The sequence below is a fragment of the Arachis duranensis genome, chromosome 10 (genome assembly GCF_000817695.3).
Source record: "Arachis duranensis cultivar V14167 chromosome 10, aradu.V14167.gnm2.J7QH, whole genome shotgun sequence".
In the NCBI taxonomy this organism is placed as follows: domain Eukaryota; kingdom Viridiplantae; phylum Streptophyta; class Magnoliopsida; order Fabales; family Fabaceae; genus Arachis; species Arachis duranensis.
In genome coordinates, this window is record NC_029781.3 from 9,415,433 (window position 1) to 9,433,640 (window position 18,208).

Genomic DNA, 18,208 nt, shown 5'->3' on the forward strand with positions numbered 1-18,208 from the left:
AAAAATTTAGAATATTAATTAGAAAATTTAAATATGATATTTGGATTCAGTAGATTTTTCTGAGTTAGAAAATGTAATTTTCTGTAGAAAATTACGTAAAAATGCGTACCGATAAATTAGCCAGTAGTACCGGCTTAAATCTGTCCGGTACTGTGTAAGAATATTAAAAATAGTAGAAAAATTAGAAAAATATTTAAAATTGAATACCAGACACTACTTCTAAAGGTTTAGCCTAAAATTGAGTCAAACGTGCCAAAAATGCTAACGGGTTGGACCGGACCTGAATTGGGCCCAAGTTGGGCAAACATATAAAACACCTTAAGTGAGGCTAATTCAGCCCCATTTCACCACATAACTTAAAAACACAGCTGAAGTGAAAGAGGAGAGAGGAGAGAGCTTTTTCACCATTGTTATTATTCATCACTAACTTCTCAAGCCCAGATTTTTGCCCTAAAAAATTCGAAATTTTACGTTTGAGTATTGAGTAGATTTCGTATTTTTTATTGATTAGGTAGTATCTAAGATTGGGCTATTAGTGGTTTGTAACCCAAACACCATTAGAAAAGGTAAAGAGACTCTTTACCTTTGTAAATTTGTGAATTTAGTATCTTTAGGTTGATTTGTGGTATTTGGTATGATTTTAGTTTGAGTTCTTGCGATTGTTGGCATTTATTTGGAGTTTTGGATGTGAATTGGTGATTTGTTGGTGATTAGAGGCTTAATTTAGACTCAAATTTAGTGTGTGGTACATATTGAAAATCAGTCAAGGTATGATTTTAGTTTTCTCTATGTAATATATAATGTTTCGTGAACCTTAGGCTAGTGGACCTTAGGATAGGATTGAATTGGTTGTTGAAATAATGATGTATGATGATTTGATAAATTTTGATAATTTTGATGAACTATATTATTGTTATTGATAAATGGTGTTGGATATTGAGATTGAGGTTGAATGATGTTAATTATGATGATTGGTAATGATAGAATGATAATTGATGAGTGTGTTAGTTAATAAATAGTTTTAGTATAAAGAATTTGATGATTGGCATTAAGAATTATGAGGATAGTGTATTGTAAGTGGAAAATTGGTAAGAGTGGTGGTTTGAGATAAAATGGTAAGTTCTGATGTGAATTGATGTGTGTTGTGCTTTGGAGTTGGTTTGGTTTAAAGTTTTGAAAATTAGAGAACCTTGTTGGATTTTGTGAAATTTGATTTTTGACGAATTTTGGAGGATTATAACTTGAGCCTCAAACTTTAAAATTTAATGATATTTGTTTTAAATTAAAGGTTATTTCAATAGCTTTAAAATGATATAAAGTTTGAGAAAAATAGAGTTTTGTAGAGGAAGTTATGAACGTTTAAAGTTGGTATTTAAAACTGAAATTCTACAACTTTGAAAATTGGTGAGGGTTGCGTACGCAACAAAGTGCACGCAACGCGGGCATTCTTCACTGCCTGGGCATCTCACGTACGCAGGCACTGCTTGCGTACGTGAACTATCAAAATGTTGACCCTTGCATACACAAGAACTTAACATGTGACGTGAGCATTCCATTCGGGTTGGAACACTCGTGTAGCGAGCAGAGGGTACGCGACCACCCAATGTTTCATGCATGCGTACGTGGGACATGGGCTTGTGTATGTGAGACCCCTGTTTTGCTAAAAAATGATTTTTCTTTGTTTTCAAGGGTTCTCTAACTTTGTAAACTTCTTCAAATTATTGTTTAAGAGTACTATCTAGTAATTAGGCCCTATGACTAATAGAGGTGAGTTAGTGACTTAAATAGGTGAATTTCTGTATGAATTTAGAAGACGAAGACTTAGGTTTCTAGAGTACTGAAGATGGATTAGTTGAGTGAGATGGCAAAGTACTGTAATGATGATTAATGTGATGAGTTGTGGAATTACGAACTGATGATGATTGAGACAAGTCTAGGACTCGAGGTTAAATGATGACTTTACTGAGTACTGAAATGAATTCTAAAAACCACTGATATGTTGTTTTATACTGAGACTGTTGAGACGTTATGCGCCTGACAAGGACGATTGGTTAATTCCACTTGTCGAGGTCGCGGCGGCGGCATAAGGGCGGTGGTTAGTTCCGATTAAGCTGAGATGTGAAGTCTATGGCTGAGAATCCCGCTCGCATCCTTTCGTAATCACAAGAGTGTGCCGGGCACTATATCCCTGGACCGTGTTTCAGGCATGATATCCCTGGGGGTTCCTATATTATTCATGACCGAAAGGCAACATTCTTATGGGAATGTGTCGGGTTGGCAGTTGAACCGATAATGTGATATCACAGCCAGTAGGACAGGCATTCATCATATGTATTTACTATGTGCTTGCTTGCTTTGTTTACTTGCTTACTATGCCTAATTGTATAACATGCTTAAGTGCTTCTTGATTTACTTGCTATACATGATAATTACTTGTGCTTTACTTGCATGAATACTTGTGTTTTCTACTGGAATTGAGGAGGTTTGGAAGGCGGTGGGGATAGGATCGCATGGCGGTTAGGCTGGTGAAGGCTGTGGGACAGTGGTGAACTTATAGTTAGAAATCTCCTAAGGTACATAACCTGTTTAAGGATTTTGTTAACTTTTTTTATAAGCTTGAATATTATGCTTGATGTGAAGTTCTAGGATTGTCTCTGGGGTCCCGAAACCTTATATCTTACATTACTGGGAACTGTTACCATACTGAAAATCTCCGGTTCTCATACCATATTATGTTGTTATTTTTTAGATGCAGGTTGCAACCCACCTCGGTGAGTTGCAAAATGGTAACAAAGCAGAGGATCTTTATCACATTTTGGAGTTCTTTTGGATATGTTGTTTTAGTACTCTCACTTTTGTAACTTTATTGGCCTTAGAGGCTTACTTTGAGAGATATGTTGTATATTGTTTTAACTTACCAAACTCTGTTATGTCTGTATATCACTAGTTGGCCTAAACTTTGCTGACTAGGGATTGTATTCTATGACTATTATGTTTATATATCTACATATACTTTGTTATCTTGTACTTGTATTTTATCCTTTATGCTTTTAGTTATCGTGTAAACGCTTCGCGCTTTTCTGTTTTTGTTTTTGAGCTATAATTTCTCCATCGGGCTTCTCATATTATTGTTATTATTATTATTATTATTATTATTATTATTATTATTATTATTATTATTATTATTATTCTTTTCTATATATATGTATATTATCATATAAGCCTTAGAACTAACGTGACACTTAGTTATCCTTTGTTTTGCGACATGAGGTAAGGCCTAGGGTAATTAGGATGTTACACAATACATGTTACATCAAAGAATGATTTGTTCACTTCTTATACTCCAGGTAATTTCGGAGTACTTAAGATGGATAATGATGACTTTGCCAAGGTGACAGGTATAGGAGATATTTGTCTCGAGACTAATATGAGAATGAAGTTGCTACTCAAAGATGTCAGACACGCTCTAGGTAATCGCTGGAATTTAGTTTTAGTTAAAAGGCTTGATAATGAAGGCTTTATAAACACTTTCAGCTTTGGACAATAGAAGCTCACTAAAGGCAACTTGGTGGTAGCTCGGAAAAAAGGTACTTTAAATTTGTATGTGATACATACCATGATTACAAAAGGTAGTGTGAATGTAATTAAAAATAAAGAAGTTTGTGTAAAATCCGAGAAATTAATAAATAATTAGCCAACAAAATAATTATTAATCAAGAAATTAGAAAATAGAATTTTATAGTTTAATAGAGTAGAGAAAATTAAAATAGGAATTCCGACACTAATTTTAGAGAATTTGGCTCAAGATTAGGTCAAACTGAACCCGTATTGGGCCCAAGGCCCAACATAAATAATATATAACATCCCCCATTTCTCTTCCATTTCACACTTCATGCTGAAGAAGAGAAGCCAACGTGAAACTCTAGTCCCAAATTCATCTTCACTTTTAAATCCTTGTAACTTTCAATCCGGAGTTCCGATTGACGAGCCGTCAACGGTCATGTGTTTGTCTCGGAGTCTTCTTCATTTCTATTTGAACAAAATGGTAAGAAAATTTGTATATTGTGTCTAGTTTCTTTCCTCTTTTCTGAATTCACATTTTAGTGTGAATATTGAGTGATTTTGGTGATTTTGATGGTTTAACGATACTCTAGCGGTCGATAATTGTTGGGTTTTGTCTAATCAATTCGTGTGTAAGGTAAGAAATTATTACTTTCCTTCCAATTTGTCAATTTCATTAGATTAGGGTATTGAAGATTTGTATGTATATGGAATTATATGACATTATGTTGTATATATGTGAAATTGAAGTCAAATTGGCGAAGTGGTATACTTGAATTGGCGCTTTTGGTGGCTGGAACCTATAGCACTTAATTTGGAACCTTGGAGGCTTAAATTGAGGTGTTTGAGCTTAGGGAGAAATCGGCCAAGATATGATTTTGGTTTTTCGTATATAATATGTACGATGTCGTGAAAACTTAGGCTAGACGACTTAGGATAAGCTGAACATGGTGAAATTGATAAATGTCAGTGGCTTTAGTAAATGGTTGAACTTGTTATAATATGTAATGATGATTGATGATAATGAGGACTTGTGTTATAGATGTTGTGGTATTTGTTGAATTGTATTGTTGATTTGGAAATGGGTTGATGATATGGAAATTTGTGAATTGTTGAGAACGATGAACCATGATGATGATAGTTGAGTATATGATTGTGAATTGAATATGAGATTGATGTTGAGTTTAATTAATTGTGAGTTGAAGATGTTATGCTTATTAGAGTTGTGTATTAGGGTACTATAGAATGAATTAAACATTAAAATGTGAATTGGTATGCTTAGATGTTGTCAAAAAGCTTAGAGTTTTGGTATGAAGTTATGAGATTGGTGAAAATAGAGGTTTGGTAAACTCTGTGAAAATCTTATTTTTGGCCGAATTTCGGTAAGCCATAACTCAGCTTCCGGACTCCCAAATTGTTTCAAACTTATTTCATATAAAAATTGGGCCTGTGAAGTTTACGCCGTTTGAAGAACAGATGAAAAATACTGTAAAATGACAAAGTTATGCGCGTCGAAAGTTTGGAGTACAAAGCTGAAAATTCTGCACCATTCAGCATTTTTGTTGTTCTGCATAACTTGTGTACACGACCACTGCACGCAACGCGACCAACCTATTCGGGTTAGATATCTCGTGTACGCGAGCAGGGTGCTGGCATACGCGAGTATAGAAAATTTTATGCCCACGCATACGCGTGGCCTACGCGTACGCATGACCTTTAAGTAATGCACTCCCACGCGTACGCGTGGCTTATGCGTACGCGTGGCTTATGCGTACGCGTGACCCTTATTTTCAGCACACTTAATCTTATATTTTTAAAACCTAATTTGGAATCTCTAAACCTCTATTTGCACTCTTTTAGCCCCTAAACCTCAGTTGTATGCTAAATGGAAAGTAGAAGGTAGGAAGAAGTAGTAACTTGGAGATGAAGAAAGTTCGAGAGGTGGTGAATTACGAATAAGAAGTGTGTAAATGTGATTGTGGCTCCGGATAGTAGGTAGTGGTGATGTCCACTTGCTCCGGATATGAGCTAGGAAAGAAGAGTATGAAGAAATTAATTTAATTAGGGAATAATAAATGAATGTATGTTTGTGATGCATAGGTAGTAGCAAGGATAGTGGTTTGTCCCGCTTGCTCAAGGTTAATATTTGAGATTTGATAACGATGATGCTTGATTTAAACTGTATGAATGTATGCTTGAGATAACTGGGTAATAGCAAGGATGGTAGTTCGTCTCGCTTGCTCCAAGACAAAGATTGTGACACCTGGGTAGTAGCAGTAGTAGTGGAGTATTCCACTTGCTCCAGGTTAAGCTTATAAACACCCGTCTAGGTAGTAGCCGTAGTGGTGGTTATTCGACTGACTCTGGGTTAAGTGAGTAGTAGTAAGGGGGTTGTAGCTCAAACTCACTTGCTTTGCATGGGTGTTTCTGTCCATGGTTAGCTACTAGGATGTGTCAGGTTGGCTATATAACCGACAGATGATATTATCAGCCGTAGGATAGACATGCATCATGTGCATATGTTTGATTTGCTTGTTTGTGCATTAATTTGGAGTGCCTATGTGAATTATTATGCCTAATTGTGATACTTGCTACTTGCATTACTTGTACTCTAATTGTGTTTGCCTTTGCTTGTATTGTTTGTCTGTGCATTGGGGAATTTGGAGGGTCTGAAGAGGTTGAAGGTGAATTGTAGAGTTAGAGTTTTATGGGACAGCAAGTGGATTGTAAATTGAGGGATTAAGTTAGGATTGAGTTAGAACCTTAAGAACCTTAGATATATACCCCTGCTTATGGTTTCTGTTTTAGTTCCTTAAGTTTTAAAATCTAAGTGTCGGCGTTTTAGGATTGCCTCTGGCTTTTCCAGGACCTTATTTATTATATATGTGGGCACTTTAACCATACTGAGAACCCCCCGATTCTCATCCCATACGATATTATTATTTTTCATATGCAGGTCGAGATGCACATCGGTGAGCGTTTGGAGTTCCCTCTGCAAGCGTCGGCTATCCTGGGTTTACTGTATTTTGTTTTATGCTTTGTATATATATATGTATATAGATTCTCCACCCTTGTATTTTGTATTTTGTTCCTCCTAGAGGTTGACTTGGAGAAACAGGTGTTTTGTCATATATTTGGGGTTACTCTTTTGGGTTATATATATGTATATGTATATATTTGCTTTGCCAGTTCTAGCTTCCCGAGCCAAATCAGAAGTCTTGCTATATGTATATTTGGAATTCTTCTTTCATTGTTATCGCTTATGCGAGTGATGTGATTTTCTGTTCAACGCTTTGCTTAACTCTTCTTCACATGCTTCTAGTTAAAATTTCTTTCAGCTATTATTATATATATATTTTTTACTTTTAGAGGTTGTAATACCTTGCCACCTTAGCTTTATGACTTAAGCATAAGACTCTGTATGGTAGGGTATTACAGTTTGTATCTTGTGACATAGAAGACTTGGTCATATTAGTGAAAAAGCTTAATTATTTGACTCGAAAAGATGTTCTTTTCAGTTTGAAGAATGTATAGTTGGAGAAATATTCTCATTACATGGTTGGCAAACAAAGAAGATTATTCTTCGAGAAGTATCAAACTTCAAGAAAATCAGACTTCTTAAAATTCATGCACTCTGATATTTGTGGCCGTTTGAAGGTAGAGTCTTTTAGTGGAGTTATTTACCTTATTCCTTTTATTGATGATCATTCAAGAATCAAGAAAGCTTTGGACTTATGATTTGAAGACAAAGAACCATGCTTTGAAAATGTTCAAACAATTTTCAAGCTTTGGTTGAGAAGCAAACAAGTAAAAAACTTAAATGTACGTACTAATAATGGTGGTGAGTATTGTAGACCATTTGATGAGTATTGCAAGCAGTAAGACATTAGGCATGAAAGGAAACCTCCTAAAACATCTTAGATAGTTTGGCAAAAAAGATTAATAGAACACTGATTGAAAAAATTAGGTGTATGCTTATTGAAGCTAAGCCACTTAAGTCTTTTAGGGTGAAGTATTATTTATAGCTTGTGATTAATTTGATTCCTAAAATTGCTTTGGACAATAATGTTTCAAATTATGTTTGGTCGCGTAAAGATGTCTCGTATGATCACTTGAGAGTATTTGGATGCAAAGTATTTGTTCATGTTCCAAAGGACGAGAGGTCCAAGTTGGATGTGAAGACAAGGCAATGCATTTTATTGAGTATGGTCAAGATGAGTTTGGTTATAGCTTTATGATCCAGTTGAAAAGAAGCTTGTAAGAAGCTGTAATGTGGAGTTTATCGAAGACTATACCATTAAGAACATTAATAAGACAGAGAATAGTCAATCACAAGAGAGTAGTAATGACTTGACGGATATAGATTCAGTTCAGCTACCTCCTTCACCATAACTTGTAGGAATCAAGCTCAGGATCATATTTAGCAAAATGAGCATTTAGTTCTTGATGATCAGCAGATGAGAGATCTACTTGATGCTCCAGTTGATAATGATGTCGACAATCAACCTAAGCTACCTAAAGATCCACCAAGTTTCCATCTTAGGAGGTCTACTAGAGATGGATGACCTTCAACGAGATATCCTCCTAATGAGTATGTGACATTTATTGATGGGTATATGACCTTAACTTATGGGAAAAAACCTAAATATTATGAGTAAGCTATGGAAGATAATAACAATAAGAAATGGTTTAATACAATGCAAGATGAAATAAAATTCTTGTATGATAATCAAATATTTAAGCTTGTGAAGTTTCCAAAAGAGAAGAAAGCTTCGCAGAATAGGTGGATTTGTAGGTTGAAGTATAAAAAAAATTTTCAGTCTCCAAGGTACAAGCCTAGAGTGGTGGTCAAAGGCTATAGACAGAAAAGAGAATTGACTATAATCAAATCTTTTCACTAGTTGTGAGAAGATCTTCTATTAGAACTGTTTTGAGTCTAGCTGCAAGTCTTGATTTAGAGATAGAGTAGGTAGATGTGAAAACTACTTTTCTTCAAGGTCTTAAAGATGAAATTTAGATGGAACAACCTGAAGATTTCATGGTAAAATGGTAAAGGGGATCATGTTTACAAACTAAAGAAGAGTTTATATAGCTTGAAGCAAGCTCCGAGATAGTGGTACAAGAAGTTCGAGTCTGTTATGGCAGAACAAGATTACAAGAAGACTACTTCTGATCATTGTGTATTTGTTAAATAATTTACTAGTAATGATTTTATTATTCTTTTGATATATGTTGACGTCATGCTTATTGTTAGTTAGAATGCTTCTAGGATTAACATGTTGAAGAAGCAACTTGCAATGTCATTTGCAATTAAGGATATTGGGCTAGCAAAGGAGATTCTTGGTATAAGAATCAAGCATGATAGAAAGGAGAAAAAACTTTGGCTGTCATAAGAGAAATTAGGAGTGTTATCGGTTCGGTTTAGTTCGATCGATTTTTTCGGTTTTTAAATCTAACTAATACAAAATTAATCTTAGTAAAATGATGTTCAAAACAATCAATAAACTGAAATAATATTACATTACATTCAAATTCAACACAATTTCAACTCATTCCAACAACTAAACATAAAATAAACACATTTGTTAAATCTAAAATTTTCATTTCAATGTATTACTAAACCACTTTTGCGGTTCGGTTCAGTTCGATTTCTGCCGAGCCAACCAAAAATCGAACCGAACCGATCGGTTTACTTCAAAAAAAACTAAAAAACCCGTTTTTTTCGGTTTTTATTCGGTTGTTGTAAATTTTAGTTCGATTTTGCGATAAATTTTGGTTTGGTTCGGTAACTTATACCCCTAGGAGAAATACATAGAGACGATGTTGTACAAGTTCCAAATAGAGAAAGCAAAGGCTGTTAGTACACCTCTTGCTACACACTTCAAATTAAGTTGCAAGTAAATTCTATCAAGTAAAGAAGAGAATAAAAATTTGAAAAAAGTTCCATTTGCATCAGCCTTGAGTAGTTTAATGTATGCTATAGTGTGCACAAGATCGGATATAGCTCATGCTATTGGTTGTGCACTTGTGCTAGTCGTTTTGTTTCAAATCCAGGAAAAAAAACTATTGAAATGCTGTAAAATAGTTACTGAGATATCTTTATGTTACTTCTAGTATGAAGTTGTATGATGGAAGTGAGAAATCTATTCTAGTTGGTTATATAATCCAAACATGGCGGAAGATATTAATTTTAGAAGGTCCATTTTAGGTCTCTTGATCAATTTTGCGAGTAGAGTTGTGTCTTAACAATCTAGATTACAAAAATGTATTATTTGTCCACTACATAGGTCAAATTTATTGTCATTATTGAAGTGTGCAAAGAGATGATTTGGATGAAGAAATTTTTGAAGGAACTTGGGTTCACTTAAGAGAGGTATGTGTTCTTTTGTGATAGTTAAAGTACTATTCTCGATCTAAAGATATTGATGTCAGGTATCATTGGATATATGATGTTTTGGATGTTGAGTTGTTAGAACTTGAAAAGGTTCACATTAAGGAGAAATGTTCTAATATGATGACCAAGGCATTACCAAGGTGGAAGTTTGAAGCTTGTTGTTTAATTGTTGGATTGGCAGTTACCTGCACATAGTCGTGAGGGAGAGATTTGTTGGGTTTTGTGGCTCCCTTCTTATGTGGAGAAAAAGTTCAAATGTTAGTATCCAAATCTATGGTTACTCTTTGCGGAGAGTGAAGTGGCTGAGGTGAGTTAGCATTGTAAGAAAGAAGTCTCATTTGAGAGAGAACACCAATTATTAGAGAGAAGAGAAGAGAGGAAACATTTTCACACATACGCAAAATTATCTATGTAAATTGGTCATTGCAAATTTGTTAACCATTGGATCGAGCTCAAATTTAGATAGCGTGTTTCAAACACCTGATTTTTTTCTTATCGTTCAGATTTTTAATACAAGATTTGTAGTTAGAAATATTGGTCACGCAGCAACAACTCTATTTTTGTGGTATTTTTATATTCTTGATGCTTGTTTTTCTAAATTTTGATGCATGAGTTGTTTAGTTTATTGTATATATATTTTGTGCAATAATTTTATGACTCTCTTATATTCTATTTTAATCATAATAAAATTATTTTTTTGATCTTAATAATTTGTGATTTTTATTAAGGAGGTGTTCTTATGTCTATTTTTTATTTTTTTATATTTTTTTGTTGTTATTGATGTATTATTTTATTATTGTTGCCATTTATTTGTGAATGAGTGTTATTACTCTTCTAATTTTTATAAATAAAAAATTATGTATTTTATTCCTATGAATTTTAGTATACAGCATGTGTGGCTGCTATCTAATTATAGATCATTGGTTGCTCTATCATTAATAAAAGTCATTGTTTGTGTAACGGACTGCTCCATCTCTTCCACATTTGAGAACTCAATATAACCTGCAATTTATCTCGATAAAATAGTACAACGTCATGTTTTTCTCTTTTTGTGTAATATTCTAAATTTTTTCTATAATAATTTTGTGTCAAATAAATTAATTTTTAACAAAGAAAAATGATAAATTAGTTTCTAATTTTAAAAATTAGACAAATTTTATTTATAATAAAATAAAAAATAAATTAATATTTGATCTTTTAAAATTTCAAACTATATTATATTTTAGAAAATAAAGACTAATTCAACACGTATAAAAATTATTAGGGATTAATTTATCTTTCCATTTATTTGATGTTAATTGATCTAATATTAAAAAATACGAAGAATGTTTCTTTTTTTTTTGGGGTGTTGGGGGTGAACATGAACAACATAAGGTGAATACATGTGCGGGAGGTAGGAGCAGTTTGCGGCATCTAATCAACAAAATCTAAAACGAAACCAACCAAACCAACCAAACAAATCAAATTCAAAACAAAACAACCTGTAAACCACAGCTTCCGCAATGACGCTATACTGCTATAGTGCTATACCGCGGCTTCTGTTTTTTATGGAAAAAAATGAAGTTGAAAAGTAATGTTTACACTACAAAAAAGAAATAAAAAAATAATAATAAATACCTAAATTTAGTATATATTGTTTTACATATTTTTTAATAAAATAATCAGTTATCAAAATATTAAACCTTTGAATAATAGAATAATCATACTTTTCATAATAAAAAAGTTGTTAAAACATATAATAAAAATAATTTTAACCACCAAATATATAATTCTATACAATAATATTATTATTCTATAAATCAACTTATTATTATTATTATTATCTCTTTGATACTTCTAAGGTGTAACATCTTTTTTAAAATTTAAAATAACTCTCAATCATCAAATTGAGTCTTTAAGACTTTAGATATTCTATCTTAAACCTGATTTTTAGTATTGGACTTAGAGATATAACCCAAAACAGATAATATAATCAAGTTTATTTACAATTATAATTAAATTTCATAAATACTATAATCAATTGTATTTACATTTGTAATAAAGATACTGTTACGGTGGGTAACCGGAGATTAATGGATTGGATGGTGTTGGTTGACCCAATCGCTTGAAAGAGGAGGCTTTCGAGTGGGTCTGCACCTTGGGGGTCTCCGTCCGATTTGCGTGCGTGAAAGAATGGGGGGTGGTACCTGCAAAGACACTCCGATGCCTAAGTCAGCAAAGGATTAAGCAGGTTTAGAATGTATTGGAACTTAGATAGCAGGTCTGGAGAGTATTGGGACTTAGAGATACCTGAGGGGTGTCAGTGTATTTTATAGTGGTGAGCCAATAACCACCGTTGGAGTAGTGCCACTTTTCTAGGGCGTTAACCGTCCCTTTATCTTAGGGAAGTTAAGATATGGCTTATGGAAGTGGTTAGAGAGATTCTTGGGGCAGTTACTCATTTGAATGAGTGCTTATCTGCCAGCTAACCTTCGTCCCGACTTCTTTGGAGCAAGTCGTGGTGATGACCGACTTCGTAAGACGAAGATCGGTGCTGGGTGAGGCTCAATCCTTTGGATTAGGCCCTTCATTTGGATCTGGGCCTTTACTATTGGGCCAGGGTATGAACAGTGCCCCTACTCGAGCCCAATTTCTTTTTAAGATTTAGGTTCGAGTATTCTACTCGGGGTCGTAGCCGACTTGTAGGAGGACCGACGTGATGGTCTGAAACCGACGTGACTTTTCGTAGCCTTTTGGTTCTGACAGTTACGTCTAATCAAACGTCGCGTTCGTTAGGGATGTGCGTAGGGATTGATGGTCTTGGTAACGGTGCATTCTCATTAATGACTGCCCCGCTTTTACCATTGTGCCCCTAACGTGCTTATAAATACTTTCCCTCTCTTTCATTGTTTCGTTTTTGCGATTTTTCAAATCTCCTCTTCATTGGTTCGTGCTGTACTCTTGTATTCCGAAGACTTTTGCTTCTTCCAACCTTCATTTTCAGATAAAGGTTAGCTTTTTCTTCTTCTGTAACATGCCTTATATTTGCATGCTTTTATTTTGTAGATAAGTAGGTTGGTTTGTAGATTTCTGTTTGGTTCCGTATTCCCTTCCTTTAGAGACCGTATTTTTTTTATTTTTCTTTTCTTTTCTCCTTGTAGGTTTTTGTCACCTTTTTTAAGAAAAGAAATGGCTTTCGTAGATGTTCTCTCCCAGTGGGTTGATGTCACGGTCCTAGGGGAGGAACCCTTGGTCGATACTGAGTTTATCACCCACCTTCGTACTCGCCACAGAATTTGTACTTCTGAGGAGGACGAGCCGAAGTATGAGTTGGTAGTCCCGGGTCTAGAAGACCGGGTTTGCTTTGGGAGGGCCAATAAGGCGGCCCCTCATTTTTTCTTTATGTATGAGTGTATGATCACCCGTTTGGGTGTTTTTCTTCCTTTTTCAGACTTTGAGATGTCTGTTTTGCATCACTGCAGAGTTGTCCCTACCCAGCTTCACCCCAACTCTTGGGGTTTTTTGAAAATTTATCAATTTATTAGCCAGGCTTTGGAGTTCCCGACCTCTCTGAGGATTTTTTTCTATCTCTTTCATATGACCAAACCCTTCAGTGGGCTAAACAATAAGCAGCAGTAGGTGTCTTTCTGAGCCATACAGGGTCGGAGAGTTTTCACCCTTTTTGACGAATCCTTCCATGACTTCAAAAATTATTTTTTCAAAGTTCAAGGTGTAGAGGGTCACCACCCCTTTTTTCTGGATGATAATTCTTCTCCTCGCTTTCCTCTATACTGGCTGGAGGCCTCCCCTTGTGAGAAATATGGTCTTGATGACCTGGATGAAGTAGAAGCAGTCATTGTGGGGTTCCTCCGAGAAGTGTGGGGGAGGGCCCCCATATTTGGACACTAAAAAGTTTCTCCAGGGGTCTCCGACCTTTGTCCAGGCACAGCTAGGTAGCTTTTACTTATTTGTTAGATTTCCGACTTGTCTGACTGATCTTTCCGACTTGTCTAATCTATTAGCTATTGTTTTTCAGAGATGGCGAAGACAAATGCTCAGGAGTCTTACCAGAGAGTCCAGGAGGCCAAAGCAAGGTCTCACGCCAGGACTGGTAGCGTCAAGGCGGTTATCTCTCCTCCCCCTCCTCCTCGGAACGTTGGGACTCCTTCCCAGCCCATTGTGATTTCTTCTTCGGTTTCCTCTCAGCCGCCCCCTCTGCTCGACCTTCTCCTGAGCCAGAGAAGAAGAAGCACAAGACCTTAGAGTCTGGCTCTTCTGGTGAGGTTAAGGCGGATGCTCTTGCATTCGTCCGAAAGAACATCTACCCCCATGCTCACATAAGCATGGATGATGTTTCTGTTCGGCACCACCTTACCACTGTGGTTGAGGAGAGTCTCAAGGCGGCGGGGGTTTGCAGCAAACTCTTGGATATTTTTGAGAAGGCTCCACTCAGTTCTTTGGGAATGACCTCGAGGGTCGAAAAGCTGGAAGGGAGGCTTCTTATGTTTCAAGAGCATGAGAGGGAGTTGAAGGAGGAAGTCGCCAAGTTGAAGGAGGAGAGAGATAACCTCCGGGAAAAGGAGAGGAAGTTGCAAGCCCAATGCAACATGGAGGTGGACTTGAGGAAAACAGCGCAGGCCAGCTACCAAAGTTTATTTGATGATCTTGTGTCTGTGAAGAATGATCTGCTGAATTCTCGGAAGGCCTATACCGAGTTGGAGGACTCTATTGCTGATGGCACCGAGGAGGCTTGGAGGATCTTTAAGGAGCAGGTCGGAGTCATTGCTCCTGACTTGGACCTTTCTCCTTTAGATCCTGACAAAGTCGTCATTAATGGTGCCATTGTGGATCCTCCTACCCCCGTGATTGTTTCCGAGTCAGAATTGAAGACTCGCGGGCAGAGGATCATTGAGTCCCCTCCTCGCCCTAAGGACGCTCCGAGCTCTTCTACCGTTCCTCCGACTTCCTCTTCATCTCCTATGGATGCCTCTCTTCCCGGTCCTGGTGGTGGTGATCCGTCTATTCCTCTTCCGAAAAAGTAATTTGTTGGCTATTTGGGGGCCCGGCCTGTGGGTCCCCTCCTTTTTAGACTTCTTTATTTGTGTTGGTGGTGATGTTTTGAACAATTTTTTGGCCTTTTAAGGCCGTAAACAAAACACTTTATAATACCCTTTTTAATAAGGGTTTAAGTTAAAAAATAAATACCCTTTTTTGGATAAGGGTTTAAGTTAAAAAATAAATACCTTTTTTGGATAAGGGTTTAAGTTACCTTATGCGTGCATGCTTCTCTGATTGTAATTTTTTCGAATTTCCCTGGGCTTGTTTTGTCTTTCTGAGACTTTTTGATCTTTCAGGACAGCCTTTCAATCTTTTTTTTTCTATCTCTTTTGTTATTCCTAGTACTCAATTTTGTTTTATTGAGTTTTCATGATTTAGGCTACTTTTGTGATTCATTTTTGCTTTACTCGGTTTTCCATTTCGACTTATGAGTCGGAATGTTTTTGAGTTTATCATGATCAACTTCTGTAACCTCTTTACACCGACTTGTACCTCGTCGTTTTATCCTGACGACCATCTAGGTCGGTTCATGGGATTTTTACGTTTTGTCAATTTTAAGTCGGTGCGTTTCGTCGAAAGAGAAAGAAAACGTAAAAAGGAATTTATAAGAGATATTTGTAAGATGAAAAAGATCTTTATTAATTGGGGAGGTACTTTATTGCTACTAAGGGTTTTTGACAATCTATTTCCCTTAGCCCCTACTATGATGCCTCGTTAAAAACCCTTCTCCAGAAAAAACCCTTTGGGAAAAAATCATGAAGTTGGGAAAAGAGTACATCAGGGAGTAGGGTTTGCTTTTAACTGTAGTACCTTTTCATATTACAAGCATGCCACGACCTCGGTAACTTGGTGCCGTCTAGGTCGGTCACCTTATAATAGCCTTTTTCTAAGACCTCATTGATTTTGTATGGTCCCTTCCAATTTGCAGCGAGCTTTCCTTCCTCTGATTTGTTGACTCCAATGTCGTTTCTAATCAAGACCAAGTCACTTGGGGTGAATGCTCTTCGAATGACTTTTTTGTTGTATCTTGTAGTCATCCTTTGCTTCAACGCTGCTTCTCTTATCTGGGCTTCTTCTCGGACTTCTGGGAGCAAGTCGAGCTCCTCTTTGTGCCCCTGTATATTTCCGATCTCGTCATGGAGAATCACTCTTGGGCTTTGTTCATTGACTTCTATTCGTATCATGGCTTCTACACCATAAACTAGTCGGAAGGGTGTTTCTCTAGTGGCGGATTGGGGGGTCGTCCTGTAAGCCCATAGCACTTGTGGGAGCTCTTCAGCCCAGGCTCCTTTTGCATCTTGTAACCTTTTCTTTAGCCCTGCCAGTATGACTTTGTTGGCTGCCTCAGCTTGCCCATTGGCTTGCGGGTGCTCCACCGAGGTGAACTGGTGCTTGATTTTCATACTGGCTACTAGGCTTCTAAAGGTAGAGTCGGTGAACTGGGTTCCATTATATGTAGTAATGGAATGAGGTATGGTGAAGTAATCTATTCCCACGATCAGGTATTTGACTTGTCCTGGCGCTTGGGGAAAAGGACCTAATAAATCCATTCCCCATTTTGCAAAGGGCCATGGAGAAGTGATACTGATGAGCTCCTCTGGGGGAGCCACGTGGAAATTTGCATGCATCTGACATGGTTGGCACTTTTTCACAAATTCTGTGGCATCTTTCTGCAAGGTCGGCCAGTAGAATCCTGCTCGGATTACTTTCCTGGCTAGTGACCTTGCTCCGAGATGATTTCCGCAGATTCCACTGTGGACTTCCTCTAACACCTCGGTGGTTTTTGAGGTCGGTACGCACTTTAACAATGGTGTTGATATCCCCCTTCTGTAGAGAATATTTCTCACCAAGGTGTAGTGTTGTGCTTCCCTTCGGATCTTCTTAGCCTCTTTCTCCTCCTTGGGGAGGGTGTCGAATTTCATGTATTCGACAAAGGGGTTCATCCATCTGAGGTTTAATCCGACCACTTCAAAGATTTCTTGTTTGTCTTCTATTTTTACCACTGAGGGTTCCTGGAGAGTTTCTTGGATCAAGCATCTGTTATTTCCTCCTGGCTTGGTACTTGCTAACTTGGATAGGGCGTCTGCTCTGCTATTCAGATCCCGAGTTATGTGCTTGACCTCAGTTTCTACGAAGCGCCAAGGTGTTCTAGAGTTTTTTCCAAGTACCTCTTCATATTTGGGTCCTTTGACTGATATTCTCCACTTATTTGGGAGGTCACCACTTGTGAGTCACTGTATATCATCACCTTTGTAGCACCGACTTCTTCTGCCAGCTTCAATCCAGCAATCAAGGCTTCATACTCTGCCTGATTATTTGAAGCTGGGAATTCAAATTTTAGGGAAATCTCTATCTGGGTTCCTCTTTCATCTACCAATATTATGCCTGCACCACTTCCTATTTTGTTGGAGGATCCATCTACATAGAGTTCCCATGTAGTTGGTTTTTCCTCCTGATCCCCTGCGTATTCTGCAACGAAGTCGGCGAGGCATTGGGCTTTAATCGCCGTCCGAGTTTCATATCTTAAGTCGAACTCGGAAAGCTCTATTGCCTATTGAACCATTCTTCCTGCAACATCCGTCTTTTGGAGGATTTGCTTTATGGGTTGGTTCGTACGGACTCTTATTGTGTGAGCTTAAAAGTAAGGCCGTAGCCTTCGTGAGGCTACTACTAAGGAGTAGGCAAACTTCTCTAGTTTGTGGTACCTTAGCTCAGGGCCTTGTAGAACTCTACTGATGAAATATACTGGATGTTGGCCGACCTCGTCTTCTCTTATCAGGGCTGATGAGACAGCCTTGTCTGCTACAGATAAGTATAGGACGAGGTCTTTTCCAGCTATGGGTCGGGTCAGAATAGGAGGTTGGCTTAAGAACTTTTTGAACTCCTGGAACGCCTCATCGCATTCAGGGGTCCATTTGAACTGACATCCCTTTCTCAATAAGGAGAACAGTGGAAGGGATTTTAGTGCTGATCCTGCCAAAAATCTGGAGAGGGCTGCAAGTCGGCCATTCAGCTGCTGGACCTCTCTCAAACAAGTCGGGCTTTTCATTTCCAGGATAGCTCTACACTTATCGGGATTGGCTTCGATCCCTTTTTGTGTTAGCATAAACCCTAGAAATTTCCCTGCCTCCACCGCGAAGGCGCACTTTGCGGGATTTAGTCTCATCCCATGCAGCCTTATGGTGTCAAAGACTTGTGAAAGGTCTGACAAGAGGT